This window comes from Elephas maximus, chromosome 26 (assembly GCF_024166365.1).
Source record: "Elephas maximus indicus isolate mEleMax1 chromosome 26, mEleMax1 primary haplotype, whole genome shotgun sequence".
Classification (NCBI taxonomy): Eukaryota; Metazoa; Chordata; class Mammalia; order Proboscidea; family Elephantidae; genus Elephas; species Elephas maximus.
The window spans coordinates 15965083-15982748 of NC_064844.1; the positions used below are offsets into that span (position 1 = coordinate 15965083).

The following is a 17666-nucleotide window of genomic DNA, read 5'->3' on the forward strand; positions in this document are numbered from 1 at the left end:
TAAGGAGGAACAGGGTCAAACTTTTTTTTTTTTTTTCTCTACTTGAATTTTAAGTGCTTACTGATAAGAAGAATCCAGTTTTAAAGAACAGTTTCCCCCACCCCTCACACCTAGGGTCAATGACTTAAAGACAAATGTCTTCCATTTCTAGGTCTACTGATGGGGTTTTTGTCCATGAAGGAGCTTTTATGTTTCTCATTTGGCCTTTCAACAGATAGCGAAGGAGCAGTTGGTCCGTGGCCACTGTGCTGTATTGCTTCTGGGAAAACACCAGGCACCCGTTTGGTGGGAGCGTGAACTGGTAGCATCTTTCCCTCCAGGATAAGACAGAGCTGTTGTACAGATGCTGTGTTTCCCAGACTATGAGATACACAATGACTCACATTTTACATTTTCTGAAATTAATAAGCACCGTTTAAGGTAGTTAACGTTTCCTTTTTTCTTCTCGAAACTGTTTTTAAATTGATAAGCTAAAGCCAAAACTGTTGCTGTCAAGTCGATTCCGACTCATAGCGTTCCTATAGGGACAGAGTAGAACTGCCTCATAGGGTCTCCAAGGAGCAGCTAGTAGGCTTGAACTGCTGACCTTTTAGTTAGCAGCCATAGCTCAGTGTAGTTCTTAAACGCTGTGTCACCAAGTCTCCAATATATATGTAAGTAAGTGATACGCTTTTAAAATTTTTAATATAAAAATCAAGAGCTAGATCATGTAGTCTAAACTATAGGTTTTATCCACCACCTGTCTGTCAGTTTGTTGTATTGTGGTGGCTTGCTTGTTGCTACGATACTAGAAGCTATGCAACCAGTATTTCAAATACCAGCAGCGTCACCCATGGCTTCAGCAGAGCTTTCAGGTATTAGTGGAACTTTCAGACTAAGACAAAGAAAAATGCTCTGAAGATTTACTTCCAGAAATTAGTCAGTGAAAACCCTATGGATTCCAGCAGAATATTGTCCAATAGAAGATGAGCTGCCTAGGTTGGAAGGTACTCAAAATACACAGTGGTTATAACAAATGGACTCCAGCATACCAATGATCCTGAAGATGGCACAGGACCAGGTAACGTTTCATTCTGTTGTACATGAGGTTGCCATGAGTTAGAGGCGACTCAAAGGCATAGGTGGTATAAGAATTTGGTGGTGATGGGCAGAAGGTGGAAAGAGTGAATGAACAAGCAGAAACAACCTGGGGTCCCAGCTCTGCTAGGACCCAGAGAAGTCTAGCTTGGACCAGCCCTTCTGCCAGGCTGGTGGGTGGGACCCCCCACCCCCGGCCAGGGTGGTAAACAAACGCAGATGTAGGAGGAATGGGCGATTGGAAGGACATGCCAGCCACAACTTAGAAAGCACCACAAGTAGAAATGAAGGTGCTACTGTCACTAAAAATGATGATATTGGGTCCCAAACAATGCTGACCTTGAGCCTGGATTACTAAAGGTGACACTTCAGTGGTGTGGCTTCTGCCTTTAATAGGATGTTAAAACGTGACTCTTTCTATCTCAATTTCAACGGAAGCACCGAGATAATAGGTACCAACTACTTCTACTTCCAAAACACAGAACACAAGAAAGAGCTTTTTGAAAATGATTTCCCGTCTTTTAGTCAATGCCCAGAGTCCCTGGGTGGTGCAAACAATTAATGTGCCCAGCTGCTAACTGAAATACTGGGGGTTTGAGTCTACCAGAGGCACCTTGGAAGAAAGGCCTGGTGATCTATTTCTGAAAAATCAGCCACTAAAAACCCGCTGCAGACCAGTTCTACTCTGAAACACATAGGGTTGCCATGAGCTGGTGTGGACTTCACGGTAACTGGTTAGCTAATGGCCCCCTTAAGGACATACATGGATTGATATAGAAGAGACCTGGAAGTTGGAAATTAGAGGATTTTTCTAATTCAGTGTGGTGTGCATTCCCCTCCCCACACCATGGAGGAAGGGAAGACACTCCTTTTCCCTCTCTCCAAGTCCAGTGACTGGGGCTTACAAGAGACCTCATGGAGAGCTTGATACCTATCCCTTGGAGCTTCAGGGACACAGGAGATTGCCCACTGGTGAAAAGCTAGGTGAAGAGGTCCCTTGCAGCCAAGTAGAGGGCTGACTTTGGAAGTTACTCGCTCTAACCGACATCATGGCATGGTGCATGTTGGATTCCCTATATGCAGATTCTAGGGTGGAGATTTGCATGTAGACTCATTAGGGAGTCTCTTGGGAGCAACGTCTGTGGGAGGGAGGGGACAGAAGCAGGAATAGGCAGAGGAAGAAGCTGAATTTTGAGGCAGTCTCAACAAAAGACTTATCCAACCTCCCAGGGAGATCTGAAACTGGAATGGCCCTTCAGAGTTGCCCTGAGATGAGGTGAAGGGCCCAGACCTCCATATCCAAGGCTGCTCTCTTCAGCAGAGGCAATTCCCTGAGAACACTGAGACAGCGCCTGGGAACATGTGTCCTCATTCCTGAAGGGGGACCTGGGCAGTGCATCAGAGTGTCCAGTGTGGTACATGATGTCCAGGGACCAGATGAGCAACCCAGAAGAGGAATACTGACCTAGGATTTTTGAGGGTATCCTGCCAAAGTGAGCTTCTGTGAAGGGACCTCACTAGAAAAAGGTGGAGATGCCACTGGAGGCAAGAGCTGAGGAAACATCAAAAGCTAAAGGAGAGACTCTTCTGGAGCTGTGAGGGCTGCTTTTGGACTGGACCAGCAAGGGTGTAGCCAACAAGTCCAACAGTATGTTCAAGAGGGAAACAGTTACCACGATCAGAGGAAACCAAGCAGAAATTATAGCCAAGCTAGCAGGGAAAAAAAAAAAAAGACCTTTCTTGCTCCTTACTTTTTGTCCCTCCTACTTTAGAAGGAGGAGCCCTAACGGTGCAGTGGTTAAGCACTCGACTGCTAATCGAAAGGTTGGTGGTTCAAACCCACCAGTTGCTCCATGGGAGAAAGATGTGGCAGTCTGTTTCTGCATAGATTAGAGCGTTGCAAACCCTATGGAGCAGTTCTACTTTGTCCTGTAGGGTCCGTATAAGTTAGAACAAGCTCAATGGCAATGGGTACTAATGGGTATTTTAGCGGGGCTAAGGCAGCCTGGTAGGGGGATAACTGTAGAGATGTGTTATATCAAGGTCTCTCTAGTGAATATCAACCTCATCATCAATTATGCAAACCAGTTCAGGAAGTCTAAGATCACCCACTTCTGATGCCAAATTGTGGGGTAGTTTACAAATCTCACTCTACGCACCAGCTACACCCTAAGAAAGTCTTAGGTCTCTGTTTAGTTCAGATCCCAGCTGCCCACACAGCCCTTTGCTCTCACTTGAGGCTGGTTCAGTGGGTACCTACCTCAAGCTTGGGAGCCCACCTGACCCCCTCCACTTCAGAAGAGCCAGCACCAAATTGGGGATTTTCCTCTACTCCCTCAGGGTACTATCTATAAGCCTAGGAGTCCATATGACTCCCTCCACTTCAGACCAGCCAGCTACCCTTGCTTCTTTGGGTCCAATGATTCTCTGGAATAACTCGCAGAGTTCACAGGAGACACCATACCTGCGATAACAGTTCTACGTATGTATATATATATATATATAGGATACAAATGAAGAGATGCATATAGTGAGGCCTAGGAGGAGTCACAGTGAGGAGTTTCTATGTACCAAAGAGGGACACACTACCCTCTTCATTGCATGGTCACCAACCAGGAAGCTCCATCTGAGCCTTAGGGCCCAGGGTTCTTGTTAGCCTTACCACGTGGCCATGGTAAATAAGTTTATGCCTCTTGAGGCTTAGTAGGCATTGAGCTCCCAAGTGGTCCCTCTTGGTCTGGTCAGCCCCCATTCATTAACTTCAGGTGTGGGTCTGATTAGAAAGAACAAAGGCCAAATGGCTTTCTGCAAGGTGATTCCACACCTTTCAAGGTATTGCGTGTGAAAATATCTTGGTATCCTCAATGCCTTGCAGAGTGCCTGGCATTAAACATGGCATAAATGGTAATCAAGTGAATATATGAATCACTGAATAGATGAACATATCAGTTAAGGTTGTTGGTTGTAAGCAGCAGACACCATCTCCCCTATTGTCTACCTAGGCTTCCAGTCTGAAGGAGGCCTAAGTTGGGGAGGGCAAACCTTTAACCTGGGATGAAGCTTGGAGTTTTTGTTATTATACTAGACTGGGGCTTTTATTTAGTAGGAACAAAGGAAATTTGTTTTTGCTATTTAAGAGTAATTAGAAAAGTCTCAGAACCTAAGTGAGGTTTACTCAAAGTGGGAAAAAATAATCCACCAAATGTATTTAAAAGTTTAATAGAAGAAAAGAATAATGTTGCTTTCTAATTGTACCCTACAAATCCCACATGTTCAACACAGCTAGTTTAGGAGACTTTAGGCCTTTCAGGAACCCTGGTGGTGCAGTGGTTACGAGCTTGGCTGCTAAAGAAAATGTTGGCAGTTTGAATCCACCAACCACTCCTTGGAAATCCTATGGGGCAGTTCTACTCTGCCCTATGGGGTCGCTATGAGTCAGAATTGACTTGATGGCAGCAGGTTTGTTTTTTTTAGTTTTGGGGTCCCTTCTAGACTGGGCATGGGGATGATGTCAGAAGTCACAACAATGTACTGCACATTGGAATAGACTTAAGAGTGGGTTCAGGAAGCAGTGACAAGGGGACTGATCCCGTTTTGAAAAAAGCCTCAGTTGTGGTCATGAAGGGAAGTGCTGGAGAAGGCCAGGAAGAAACAGGCAGCTACAGACTGAACCTGTGAAAAACGCTCCAGTGACTCCCAGAAATAAGTGATGGGGAGTTTGCAAATGGCAGGGAGAGGGCATCCTGCAATAGCCTTTAGGGGCGAGAGACAGCCAAATGCACAATGCCTTTGCATCCTGAACCATCCATTTATTAACTCCATGATAATGGATATTTTTCTTTCTTCTTAGCCTCTTCACCGAGGGCCCAGACCCCCAGCCAGGACAGGAGTGATTTGCTTCCATTTATCAAATCCTTATTGGTCCCCCATCTATGTTTGGGGAGTTTCCCACCCTATGAAGTAAGCCTATTCTCTCTCAAGAAGCTAAAAATGCCAGATATTCTTTGCATCCCTGGGGCCCAGGGCATGGACATGTGAGGCTCTGTAAATCAGACTTTAAATCAGAAGATAGCCACGGGGGAAGTAGGCGCCTTGCAGAGAGAGCACTGTCTTGGTGAAAATGGGAGGCTATGGCTGCGGTTTGGGCATCAGTATCCAGAACCCCGAGTTGGCAGGTTGAGCATGCACCTTGCAGTCATCTGTCTTCACACTGGCAGCTGTGGTGTTCTTATGGTTCCAGTTTTGGTCTCATTCTTGGTTGCCGACCATCTAACCCTGGCTCCCCAGGCCCCAGAGATTCTATGAAGTGCTCAGAATCTTTTAAATGAACCCATTTTTTCTTTGAAATAGGTAGAGATAACTTTTATTATGTAAGCTAAGAATCTGGACTGATACATTCATTAGTTCACATGCATTTGGTCAGCATCTATTGAATGCCCATCCTAGGCCAGCCACCTTGCTAGGCATCAGTGATACCAAGATCAACGAGGCATGTTCCATTGCTCAGATAACTCAGAGTCAGGTATGAGTTCCTTGAACAACTCATATTCTATCTCCAGGTCTGTTTCTTTTTATTTAAATGGAGACAGCTGCATCTTCAGTATTCCTTTAAGCTCTGACATTCGAAAGGTCTATGCATCTTTGAATTAAATGTGTGGTCTCTGCCCCGTTAGCCTAGGCTGACAGAGATATGAGGCCATCTGTGGACTGCTTAGGGTCAGGTCATGTACTGTGTCTCTAGGGCTTCCATTTCCTTCATGGGAAACTAACCACACTAGGCATCTTGTCTCGGTAGGTGGTCTGCTAAAATGTGAGTCCAAAGGAGTTGGTCTCCGGCATCTTCTTGCCTTGGTTTCTCTTGAGCTCCCATTCATTTAGACTGGTTCTCATGCCAGCCTCAGACCACTCCTGTGGAAGGCAGGAGGGTCCCTAGGAATGTCTTGTTAGGGAGCTTAAGTACTGAGAGAAAATCATTGTAGTCATGTCTGGCCTATTCTTCAGGTTTAAATCTTAGATGCTCCGATAGAAGTGAAGAGAAAAGGAAAATGGGAGGAAAGGCTTATGACCTCAACAAACATTCTTCCCCCAAGTCATCAAGCCTTCTTGGCAAACCCCCCGAAGGTACAAAGAAGTGGTCAGAGGTGGCCAGCTGCAAGTGTGAGGCTTTGGACATGTTAACAGAGAAGGATAGTTCTATGGCATTGAAGAGATCTGGAGGCTACAGAAGTCTGGTTATAAAACTAAATTACTATACCAAGAATAAGGAAAGTGTTGGCCCTTTTGTCTGTGATTTCCAATGGGGACGTAAGGGTTTTTGTTTGTTTGTTTTTTTAATATCTTCATCGTTCCAAGGACTGAAGTTGAGTTCCCCTAAAGTGTTGGTTTAGCTGCGAGGGGTATAGGGGAAGAGAACCTTCTAAACCACACATTAACATACCCGAAAATAACAACTTCTAAAACCACATTAACATATCCCAAGGTGCACTTACCTATACACACGTACACATACACATGTACCCCCCCAGGTGCTAAGCCAAGAGGCAAGTTCCCAGGCAAGCTTCATTTAAACTCTTCACTCCTCTCAAGTACATACCTCTGTCTTTGCCCTTTGAAGAAAACCAGGGATGCAATGAATGTGACTGTAAATACTTAAGATTTTAAATTCCAAGGATATTCTCTTGGTCTCCCTCCGTGTGTTGTAGTCTGTGCTGCATGAATCCCAGGGTTCAAAGCTCAGAGTTGTCTAGCTCTCCATGTTCTATCTCAATGGGAGGAGATGAGGCACAGATATTTTGATTCCTTTAGGCATGGGCCTTGGCACGCCCTATCCTAATGTTATATCACAGCAGATTAGCCCTCCTAATTACTTCTATTTAGGCTACATTAAAATGCAAAATAATTTATGGTGGAGAGAGGCCTTCTGGACTAAAAACACACTGGTGGTAAATCTCTGAGTAGTCTCCTAGGCAGACGGCCCAGTGTTCATTGTGTATCAGAGTATTACAAAGTGAAGCTCATATGCCCAAGGTTTTAACCAAAAATTATCACAAGAATACTAGAAAGACCCCAGAAAATTCTAAGCTAACTTTACAGAAAGCTCATTTTAAAAGTAATTGAATGATAGGTTCCAAAATGAACTTTCAAATTCCCTCTTCAAATTCCATTGCACTAGAGGCATTCCTTTTAGGCATGAATTCTGAACTTGATTTACTTAATGAATCTCATCCATTCATTCTTCTATTTTTCAGCATTTATTGAGTGTTCAGCACATACTCATTAAACTGGTTGGAACTCAGCTTAGAAAGATGAATAAAACACAGCCCTATTCTCTACGTCTGAGTCAACTGTTGGAGACAGACTCGTACACAGATAAAACACTGCACCTCAGAGGTTAAAACCATTTTCCTGGGTGTTCAGAATGGGGAATGATTCCATCTGGTTGGGGACAGGGGGAGCTAGGGGTGGCTTCCAGAAAAGGTGATATTTTAGCTGGATCTTGAAAGATGACCAGGAGTTTGTTAGTCAAAGAAGGGGAAGAAAAGCTTTCTGGGCCAAGGGTAGGAACTGAGCCTTCTCTTAGAGCTTTCAAAGCAAAGGGAAGGTCATAGGGATGTTATTCAATGCTAATACTTTGTGGAGGTTTAGTTATCATTGTCCACCTTAGATCATCAGCTGTTATTGGCTTTGTACAGTAGTTAGAATACAAGAATTAGTGCTTGTTATGGATTGAATTTTAAAAAAACCAAACCTGTTGCTGTTGAGTCGATTCTGACTCACAGTGACCCCATAAGACAGAGTAGAATTGCCCCATAGGCTTTCCAAGGATCCCCTGGTAGATATGAACTATGGATTGAATTGTGTCCCCTCAAAATGTGTGTCAGTTTGGCTAGGCCATGATTCCCAGTATTGTGTGGTTGTCCACCATTTTGATGACTGGACTTTGCACAACCATGATCACCACACAGATAAGGCAGCCATTTCCATTGCTGCCTCTGCAGAAGAGACAGCAGAATTGATGAGGCTCCTCTCCACAGGCCTGGCTGGACTGTTTGTGAGGAACAGGGGGGAAAGACAGGTAGGAGGTTGTGCTCCAGTTGGCTTCTGTGGCTTTAAATCACTCAGGCCTGTAAGGAAGAACCCAGCACTGTGGTGAGAGCTGGAGGCACTGGGCCTCTGATGCTATGCTAGCCAGGTGTGGTGGGGAGCGCTCCAGGGAAGGGTCAGGAATGAATGGATCTCATTTCCCACTTGTCCTAAGTTAATATTTCTGTCAGACAGAACCAGTCCTATCTTCCTCACAAGATGGAGGAGTAAAGGAGATATCACATGGGAAAAGCCTAAACCAACCGACCAGCCAACCAACCAAACCCACTGCTGTTGAGTTGATTCCAATTCATACCGACTCTATAGGACAGAGTCGAACTGCCCCACGGGTTTTCCAAGGAGTGACTGTTGGTTTTGAACTGTCGACCTTCGGGTTAACAGCTGAGCTCTCCTGTATAAATACAAGGGGTTGAACCCAACTGAGCTGGGTCTGTGTGGGCTAAAGTGTTCTGGGTTGGGTTGGGTTGGAGCTGGGAGACAGTTTAAATGTTGTCCTTTCCTCCTTTGGGCTTAGAAGTTAGTGTCTAAGAGTCCTGCTGAGCCCACTGGGTGCGGCAGAGTGTGGCTTAGAGTCAGAAGCCTGGAGCCCGGGTCCGCATCTTTGCTTCTAAGTCAGGTACCATCGGCTACTTCAACATCTCTGAGTCCCAGCTTTCTTACTTGCAAGATGGGAAGAACACAGCACTGTGGTCAAAAACATTTATACAGTTTATAAAGTTATAAACTATAATATAAAAGCTGGCTACTCTAATATTATATCATTAATATCATAGTGCTGCTTATACCATAGTAGACTTCCATAGGGAGCTTTAGCAAAACCAAATAGTCCTTGCAGGAACTAAACAAACAAACAAAAAACCCACCTTGGGCACTTAAGATAATACAAATTCAGTACATTTTATTTTATTCTAATAGTTCATTGTGTTTTAGGTGAAAGTTTACATAGCGAACTAGGTTCCCATTTAAAACAGTACACAAACTGTTCCAGGTCATTTGTTACATTTTTCACAATGCGTCAACATTTTCGTTATTTCCGTTCTGTTTGCTCTGTTTCCATTAATCTAGCTTCCCTGCCTCTCCTTAACTTCTTCATTTTAGGGCAAATGTTGACCGTTTGGTCTCTTATAGTTGATTGTTTAATACAGCGCAGTACTCATGGTGGTGTTTATTTTATAAGCCAACCTATCCTTTGGATGAAAGGTGACCACAAGCAGTGGCTTTAAATTCATTACATTTTTAAAACTTAGTTTTTATTTAGAAGGATTTTAAATAGATCAGTTTATATTAAAATTAAGAATCACCTTTTAAGTGTCAGGGAAGACCCCTCTTCCTTAGTCTTTGCCATGGATGTTAGCATCTTCTGGAGGGGGTCCCACTTTTCACCCTCCCACCCACTAGGAGGTGGACTCCCTCCCCTTCTCCCTGAGTAGATGGGTGGGGGTACATGAAGCCTCTGGTTACATTTTTAAAATAGTGTTGCCAGAGAGGAAGGTGGGGAGGAAGGCAGGGAGGCCCACCTGACAGGAAGGGCAGGTTTTTCCACCCTCCCTCCCTCCCTGCCTGTGGTCTTAGGGGCACGTCCAATGGCTAAGCCCCACACCCTGTCACCTGTCACCCCAGAGCACCTGTGGGCCCAGGCCCCACACACCACAGGGTGCTGACTACCTGGCCCCACACGGCCTTTCCACGAGGATCTGGGCTTCCCATTGCGTGTCCCTTTTCCCCAGAAGCCTCCCCTTCTCCTAGCTCAGCTCCTGCAGCCTCGGCCACTTACCCAGTCATCAGCTAGGAGCTGGCAATGCGGAAAGGAGGGGGTCTATAGAGGAAACAGACATCGGAACCAGGGCAGAGTCTGTGCCTGGGTCATCTTGGCAAGCCCGAGACGTGGGTACGGGCTGTGCTTGGCACTCCCATCAATCCTCCCATGCTCCAGAAGGGCTCTGAGTCCCACGTCCCAGGAAGGGAAGCAGTCAGGCCGTCTGGCTTTCTCACGGTGGAGCCTGAACCTTCCAGCCTATCAGCACTGTCCTCTTCCCCTTCCCTGGATCCCTTGACTCCGGCTTATCCTTATCCCCTAGCTGGCTTCCCCAGAGGCTGGCACTACCCCTCCACGGTGTGCAGACACAGCTACATCTTGTTTCTGAATTAGTCTTGAGTACGCATGCCTTCTGCCTGCCAGACCTCAGCTAGGCCCTCAATGAATATTTGTTGGCTGATTGTCTTTTGATGGACTGGATGACAAGCTAGTCCCAAGAGATCTGAGCTTGCCCTCAATCATCTTTGGCCTGAGGGGTTTCCGGGATGTTTGGAGCACTGGGCTTCATGGAAAGAGAAATGGAGAGGTCTGTCAACTGATGAATGGATAAACAAAACATGCTACACTTATACAATGGAATATTAAATCAGAACCAAGCCAGTTGCCATGGAGTCAATTCCAACTCGTGGTGACCCTATGTGTGTCAGAGTAGAACTGCGTTCCACAGGGTTTCCAGTGGCTGATTTTTGGAAGCAGATCAGGTCTTTCTTCCAAGGCACCAAGTGTGTTAAGTGTTTGTACCACTCAGGAACTCCGAAGAAATATTACTTAGCCATTAAAAGGAAAGCGGTACTGATACATGCTGCCACATGAATGAACTTTGAAAACGTTACGCTGAGTGAAAGAAGCCAGACACTAAAGGCCACATACTGTATGGTTCCATTCACAGGAACTGTGCAGAATAGGCAAATTCAGAGACAGAAGGTAGATGTGTGGTGGCCAGAGCTGGAGGGAGCGGGTGATGGGGAGTGACTGCTAATGGATACCAGGTTCCCATTTAGGGTGATGAAGACGTCCTGGAACTACATAGTGGTTAATGGGTGCCTGACATTGCGAATGTACCTAATGTCACTGAGTCGTACACTTTAAAATGGTCAAAACGGTAATATTTATGTTATGTGGAATTTGTCATCTTTTTTTTTTTTAAAGAGAAATACTTTGATGGTTATGAGGGGGGTGGGGGTGGAAAAACACTTAATAGGCGACTGATAAGTGAAAACTTTGGTGAAGGGAAAGACAATACACGATACGAGAGAAGCCAACATAACCTGTGCAAGGCAAGATCATGGTAGCTCCATAAAAAAAAAAATTTTTTTTTTTTTTAGCTCCATAGACACATCCAAATCCCCTAAGGGTTCGAATTGCTTGGGTGAGGGCTGTTAGGACCATGATCTCGTGGAATATCTAGCTCAACTGGCATAACATAGTTTGTAAAGAATATGTTCTACATTCTACTTTGATGAGTAGCGTCTGGGGTCTTAAAAGCCTGTGAGCAGCCATCTAGGATACTCCACTGGTCTCTTTGGGAGCAAGGAAGAGTGAAGAGAACTAAAAACATAAGGGTAAGATTCGTCCAAAGGACTAATGGACCACATCTACCATGGCTTCCACCAGACTGAGTCCAGTACAACTAGATGGTGCCTGGTTACCACCACTGACTGCTCTGACAGGGATCACAATAGAGGGTCCCAGAAAGAGCTGGAGAAAAATGTAGAGCAAAATTCTAACTCAGAAAGACCAGACTTAATGGCCTGACAGAGCCTGAAGAAACCCTGAGAGTATGGTCTCTGGACACCCTTTTGGCTCAGTAATGAGGTCACTCCTGAGGTTCACCCTTCAGCCAAAGACTGAACAGACCCACGGAATAAAACAAGACTAAAGGGGAGCACCAGCCCTGGGGCAGAGACTGGAAGGCAGGAGGGAACACGAAAGCTGGTAATAGGGAACCCAGGGTTGAGGAGGAAGAGTGTTGACATGTCGTGGGGCTGTTAACCAATGTCATAGAACAATGTGTGTACTGTTTGAGGAGAAACTAGTTTATTCTATAAACCTTCATCTAAAGTACAATAATAAAAAGAGAGAAATAGAGTGGTCATATGAGTGCATCAGGACCGTGAGCATGAGGACTGGAGAGCACCCAGGCTTTGGAATCAGATGGACCTGGGCTGATTCCAGCTCTGTGATTCATCTTCTAGCCTTGGACACATCCCTGAACCTCTCTGAGCACAGGTTCCTTATCTGTAGAATGGGGATGACAATAACTTCAGAGGGATGCTGTGAGGGTTGAGTTTTAAAAGAACATACAGTGCTTAGGCACTGCTATGGAGTGAACTGTGTCCCTCCAAAATGCGTGTCAACTTGGCTAGGCCATGATTCTCAGTATTGTGTGATTGTCCACCATTTTGTCATCTGTTGTGATTTTCCTATGTGTTGTAAATCCTACCTCTGCGATGTTAACGAGAAAGGATTAGAGGCAGTTATGTTGATGAGACAGGACCCAGTCTACAAGATTAGACTGTATCTTGAGTTAGTCTTTGAGACATAAAAAAGAGAAGCAAGCAGAGAGACAGGGACCTCATACCACCAAGAGTGAAGAACAAGGAAGGGAGTGTATCATTTGGACCCAGGGTCCCTATTCTGAGAAGCTCCTAGACCACAGGAAGATTGATGACAAGGACCTTCCCCCAGAACAGACACAGAAAGAAAGACTTCCCCTGGAACTGGCACCCTGAATTAGGACTTCTAGCCTCCTAGACTGTGAGAGAATAAATTTATCTTTGTTAAAGCCATCCACTTGTGGTATTTCTGTTATAGCAGCACTAGGTAACTAACACAGGCACCAAAGTCATCTATAATGCCACCCAAAGTGTATGTGGAGATGGTGTCTGGCTTCTTGCATTGTATGTTTAAACACAATGTCCTTCCATTGAAACTGGGCTTGTAGGGCTGGGGCTGGAGGAGCACTAAACCCTTTTTTAAAGTATCACAGGCTTTACTTCCCAATCCACTGACAGCGAGAACAGTTCCCTCAGCAAAAACAAAGACTCAACCAACAATTGAACACCTCCCCAGGGCTTTCTGTGGAGCCCACATTCCCCTATGAGGAAGCCAGGACAAAGTTCTTATCCCTATTTACTTAAGAGGAAATTGCCTCTGAGAAGTGAGGCAACTCAGTAGTGAGGCCTAGCGATCGCAGATGTTGTGCTCCCACCCCTGCACAGGGGCTGCCTCGGCAGTGGGGAAGGGCCACAGGGAAAGCGCCTCACTCTCTCAATGGTGGTCAGTGACATCCAATTACACGCTGTCTGACCAGAGCCTTAATCATAGCCTGGGAATGGAGTGAAAGAATCTGGTTGGCACTGGGCTTTCTTGGTTGAGTTTGGTCTCAACCAAATTAGCTAGCCAGCCACTGTGCAAGTTATGTCTCAGAAGCTACAAAGTTCATGGAGGACGTTAACTCAAATGATTATTACACAGGCCCAACTTAATCGACTGAATTTGGCAAGTGTCCAGTATACTGAAAAAAAAAGTATACTGAGGAGGTGGGAAAACAACCACAGGCTTTCCTTTTGTATAGCCCTTTGTTCTTTAAAAGTAACTTTTTTTTAACCATCTGTTACTGATTTCCACCATGTCTCTATGACATAAAGCATAGATGTTCCTCTTGGCATTTTTCAGACAGATAACACACAAGAGAGGCTCAGGGTCTTACCCTAGATCACACAGCACATTGAGGTGGGTCAGGGACTAGAATCCAGAGACTAAAATCCTATCTCTTGGTCCGGTTTTTAATTTTGATTGGTTTTCTCTCATCATGACTACACCTTGTTCATACAGCAGCCAGGGTCACCTTTTAAACCTCAGATGAGACCATGTCACTCCGTTGCTTACACTCTCAATAGTTTCCCATTAGAAGTAGACAATAATCCAGGTGCGTTACCTGCCCCAGCAGGTCCCACCTGACCCAACCGCTGCTCCTTCTCCCAGCTCATCCCCTACCCATCTCTCACGCTGCTGCCTTCATGCTGCCCCATCTCCAGGCCACGCTTCTCCTTCTCGCCAATCTCAGCGGCTTCCCAGATCTCCAGGGTCCCTCCGTCCCGCTGGTCTATTCTTTGCCCTTTGAAATGATTTTGTTTGTGTGTTTTCTGACTCCCACCACCAGAACATCAGCGCCATGGGGTCCCGGACTTTGTCTTGTTCACACAGCATCCCTAGCACTGAGGATGGTGGCTGGCACATAGCAGGTGATCAGTAAAGGTTTTCTGAATGAATGAATGAATGAAAAAGTCCTAGGAGAGTGAAGAAGAAGAGGTTGTTTATGATGCCTTAATGATTAACAACCTATTGTTAAATTAACTTAAACAATATGCCTAACGTATGGGAACAGCTGCTGTGACAGAGTGCACGGATTTAGCCCATTCCCACCCAGTCTAACCCTCCTGAGCCCCAGGCCCACTCTCAGCCTGCAGATCTACCCAACAAACTAAAGATAGCTTTAACTCCAAAGCGGACTCTGACCCTAAATCAGGCCTTAACCCTAGACCTATTGGTAGAACTAACATCTTTCTAACCTTTACCCTGCTCATCATTATCACCTTAACTTGTTATTCTATTTGTAACGGAAAACCCAAATGCATAACCACAGTCCCTTTCAATTGATGGGCCAACAACAGACCCACGCACCAGCAGACTCCACTGTCATTCCAATTCTGCCATAATCTGCCAAGTAGCTTGGGCAGTTTCCTTACTTGGAAACTGAGAATGGGGGCTGTGGACTAAAGTAAAAGACACTGCAAGCAAGAAAAGACCTTAGAGACATGTAACCTAATCTCTTCCTTTTTACGGAAAAACTGTAATAATGAATATTATCATTTACTTCCCATTTGTCCCATCAGTTCTTCGTTCCTTTTCTTGCCTTTTTTTGGATCCATCAGGCATTACCTAGTATTCCATATTACCTTCTCTGGTTGGCAGTTTGAATCCACCAGCTGCTCCTTGGAAGCCCTATAGGGCAGTTTTACTCTGTCCTGTAGGGTTGCTGTGAGTCAGAATCTACTAGACGGCAATGGGTTTCATCTTTGGTTTATTGGCTTTTAAGCTGAACTTCTTTAATTTTTAAGTGTTTGTTCTAAGGATTACAATGACCCGTAACCCATTTCCATCGAGTCGATTCTAACTCATAGCAACCTCATAGGGATTACGCTATGCATTCTTAATTTATCACAGTTTACCTTGAATTCACATATAAGAACTTAAACCAATATAATTCTTTTTACTCCCCCCATCCTTTGTTCTACTGTTGTTATATATTTTTTTTCTGAGTATGTTATAACCCCCAAGTTACATTATTACTATTGCTTCAGGCAATTCTTTCAAACAAATTAAGAACTGAAAAATTTATGCTTTTAACACCACCAATATAATTACAATTTCTTGTGCCCTTCATTCTTTTCTGTGGATCAAAATTCCATTGGAAATTATTTCCCTTCAACCTGCAGGACTTCGCAATTCTCTTCCTGCCCCCATGGACACTGTGGCCTCTTTATCCTTCTCTCCCTGCTTCCACAAAGACTCCAAAATCTGCAAGTTTACATCCATTTCCCACAGTGCAGTCAACTGCCAAGATAAATTTATAGGCGTTTCCAAACTCCCTAAGGACACGTCCAGATGGAGCCATGAGAGAAAGGAGAGGGCAAGTGACCTGGAGCCTGCTCCTCTTCCTCCTTCTTATGACACCTCCCCCTTCCCTGCCTCTAAAAAAGCCAGATTCTGACACATGGTGACCCCATGCGTGCCAGAGTAGAACTGTGCTCCATAGGGTTCTCTTTTTTTCCTAAATTTTATTTATTTTGTTGTTGTCATTGAGAATATACACAGCAAAACATACACCGATTCAACTGTCCCTACATGTACAATCTAGTGACATTGATTACATTCTTCCAGTTGTGCAACCATTCTCACCCTCCTTTTCTGAGTTGTTTCTCCCCCATTAACATAAACTCACTGCCCCCTATGGTTCCAATCTAATCTTTCCAGTTGCTATAGTCAATTTGACCCCGTATAGATAGATCCTAAAAGAGTGTAATGCTCAAGGCAGACCTTTTTGTTACTAGTTAAGCTAAACAATCAGTCAGTTTTAAGATGACTTCAGGGAATATTTTTGGCTTAAAGTTTAAAGATTATCTCAGGGCAATAGTTTCAGGGGTTCATCCAACTTTCATGGCTCCAGGAATTCTGGAGTCTATGGGAATTTAAATTGTCTTCTGCATTTTCCCCCTATTGATCAGGAGTCTTCTACAAAATCTTTGATCAAATGTTCAGTAACGGCAGCCGGGCACCGTCCAGTTCTTCTGGTCTCATGGCCAAGGAGGCAGTTGTTCATGGAGGCAGTTAGCCACACATTCCATATCCTCCTCCTATTCCTGACTCTCCTTCTCCCTCTCTTGCTCCAGGATACTAGAGGCCAAATGTTGTGCCTTGGATGGCTGCTTGCAAGCTTTGAAGACCCCGGGTACTATGCAATGAACTAGGAGGTAGGACAGAAGCACTAAACACAGTATCTCCACAGGGTTTTCTATGGCTGATTTTTTAAAAAGTAGATTGCCAGGCCTTTCTTCAGAGGCTCTTCTACTCTCCCTTTAAAAATTCTGATTCCCAGACTGCAAGATTAAACTACTTTTTTTTTTTTAATACATCTTTTTCTTCCAGATGGGAGGGGAGTACAAAGCCCTTTTCAACAGCAGCCTGGCCCCTTCAGTCATCTGCAAATCTTTATTGAGCCCTCACATGGTACGGACCCGGCGCCAGGCGAAGAGAAAGGTGGAGTTGGAAAAGCCAAGGAGCTTATAGACTAGTTGGGAGGCCACATGCAGCCATCGTAAGGAAATCAGCAATCCAGTCCTCTCCCCTTCTCTTCTCCTTCCTCCTCATCCCCCCCTCCTTTCCTGCCAACTAGCAAGAATCCACAGAACTAGTGGAACATTTTGCTTATCGAAAGCTACTATAGTTTTTATCTATAATAATCAGTATTGGCAAGAGGGTGGTGGAATGGACAGTCTCTATTTGGTTATCAGTACTTTTTGGAACATAATTTGGCAATATGTACCAAGAGCTTTAACAATGTTCGTACGCTTTGACCTAGCAATTTCACTTCTAGGAATCCGTTGGAAGGGCATAATCAGAAATGAGGTCAAAGATTAATACTCACAGATGTTCACCACAGAGTTATTCATAGAAAAAAATGTGAAATTAAATGGCCATGAGTAACAGAATGCTTAAATTAGTTACAGTACACCCTTAAAGTGGAATGACACAGCTATTCAAAACCGTATTTTCAAAGATAATTAACAATATGATTATGCATGGTATAATGCATATTTAATGCTTTCTGATGAGTGGGATACATAAACCCAATTTTGTGCAGCTACATTTATTTACATATATATGTATGCCACTGGAAACCCTGGTGGTGTAGTGGTTAAGTGCTACGGCTGCTAACCAAAGGGTTGGCAGTTTGAATCCGCCAGGCACTCCTTGGAAACTCTATGGGGCAGTTCTACTCTGTCCTATAGGGTTGCTATGAGTCGGAATCAACTCGACGGCACTGGGTACATATGCCATTAGAACAAAGGCTGTGAAATAAACACCCCTCAATGTTAATAATAGT

General features: G+C 44.6%; 1 long non-coding RNA gene across 1 annotated transcript; it reads left to right on the forward strand.

The window, feature by feature from the left end:
* The first annotated feature begins 835 nt into the window (after positions 1-835).
* LOC126068116 (uncharacterized) lies at positions 836-17417 on the forward strand. The gene is made up of 3 exons (XR_007515558.1): positions 836-1060; positions 16453-16533; positions 16709-17417. It is a non-coding gene; the product is annotated as an uncharacterized LOC126068116 (long non-coding RNA).
* Positions 17418-17666: the final 249 nt, after the last annotated feature.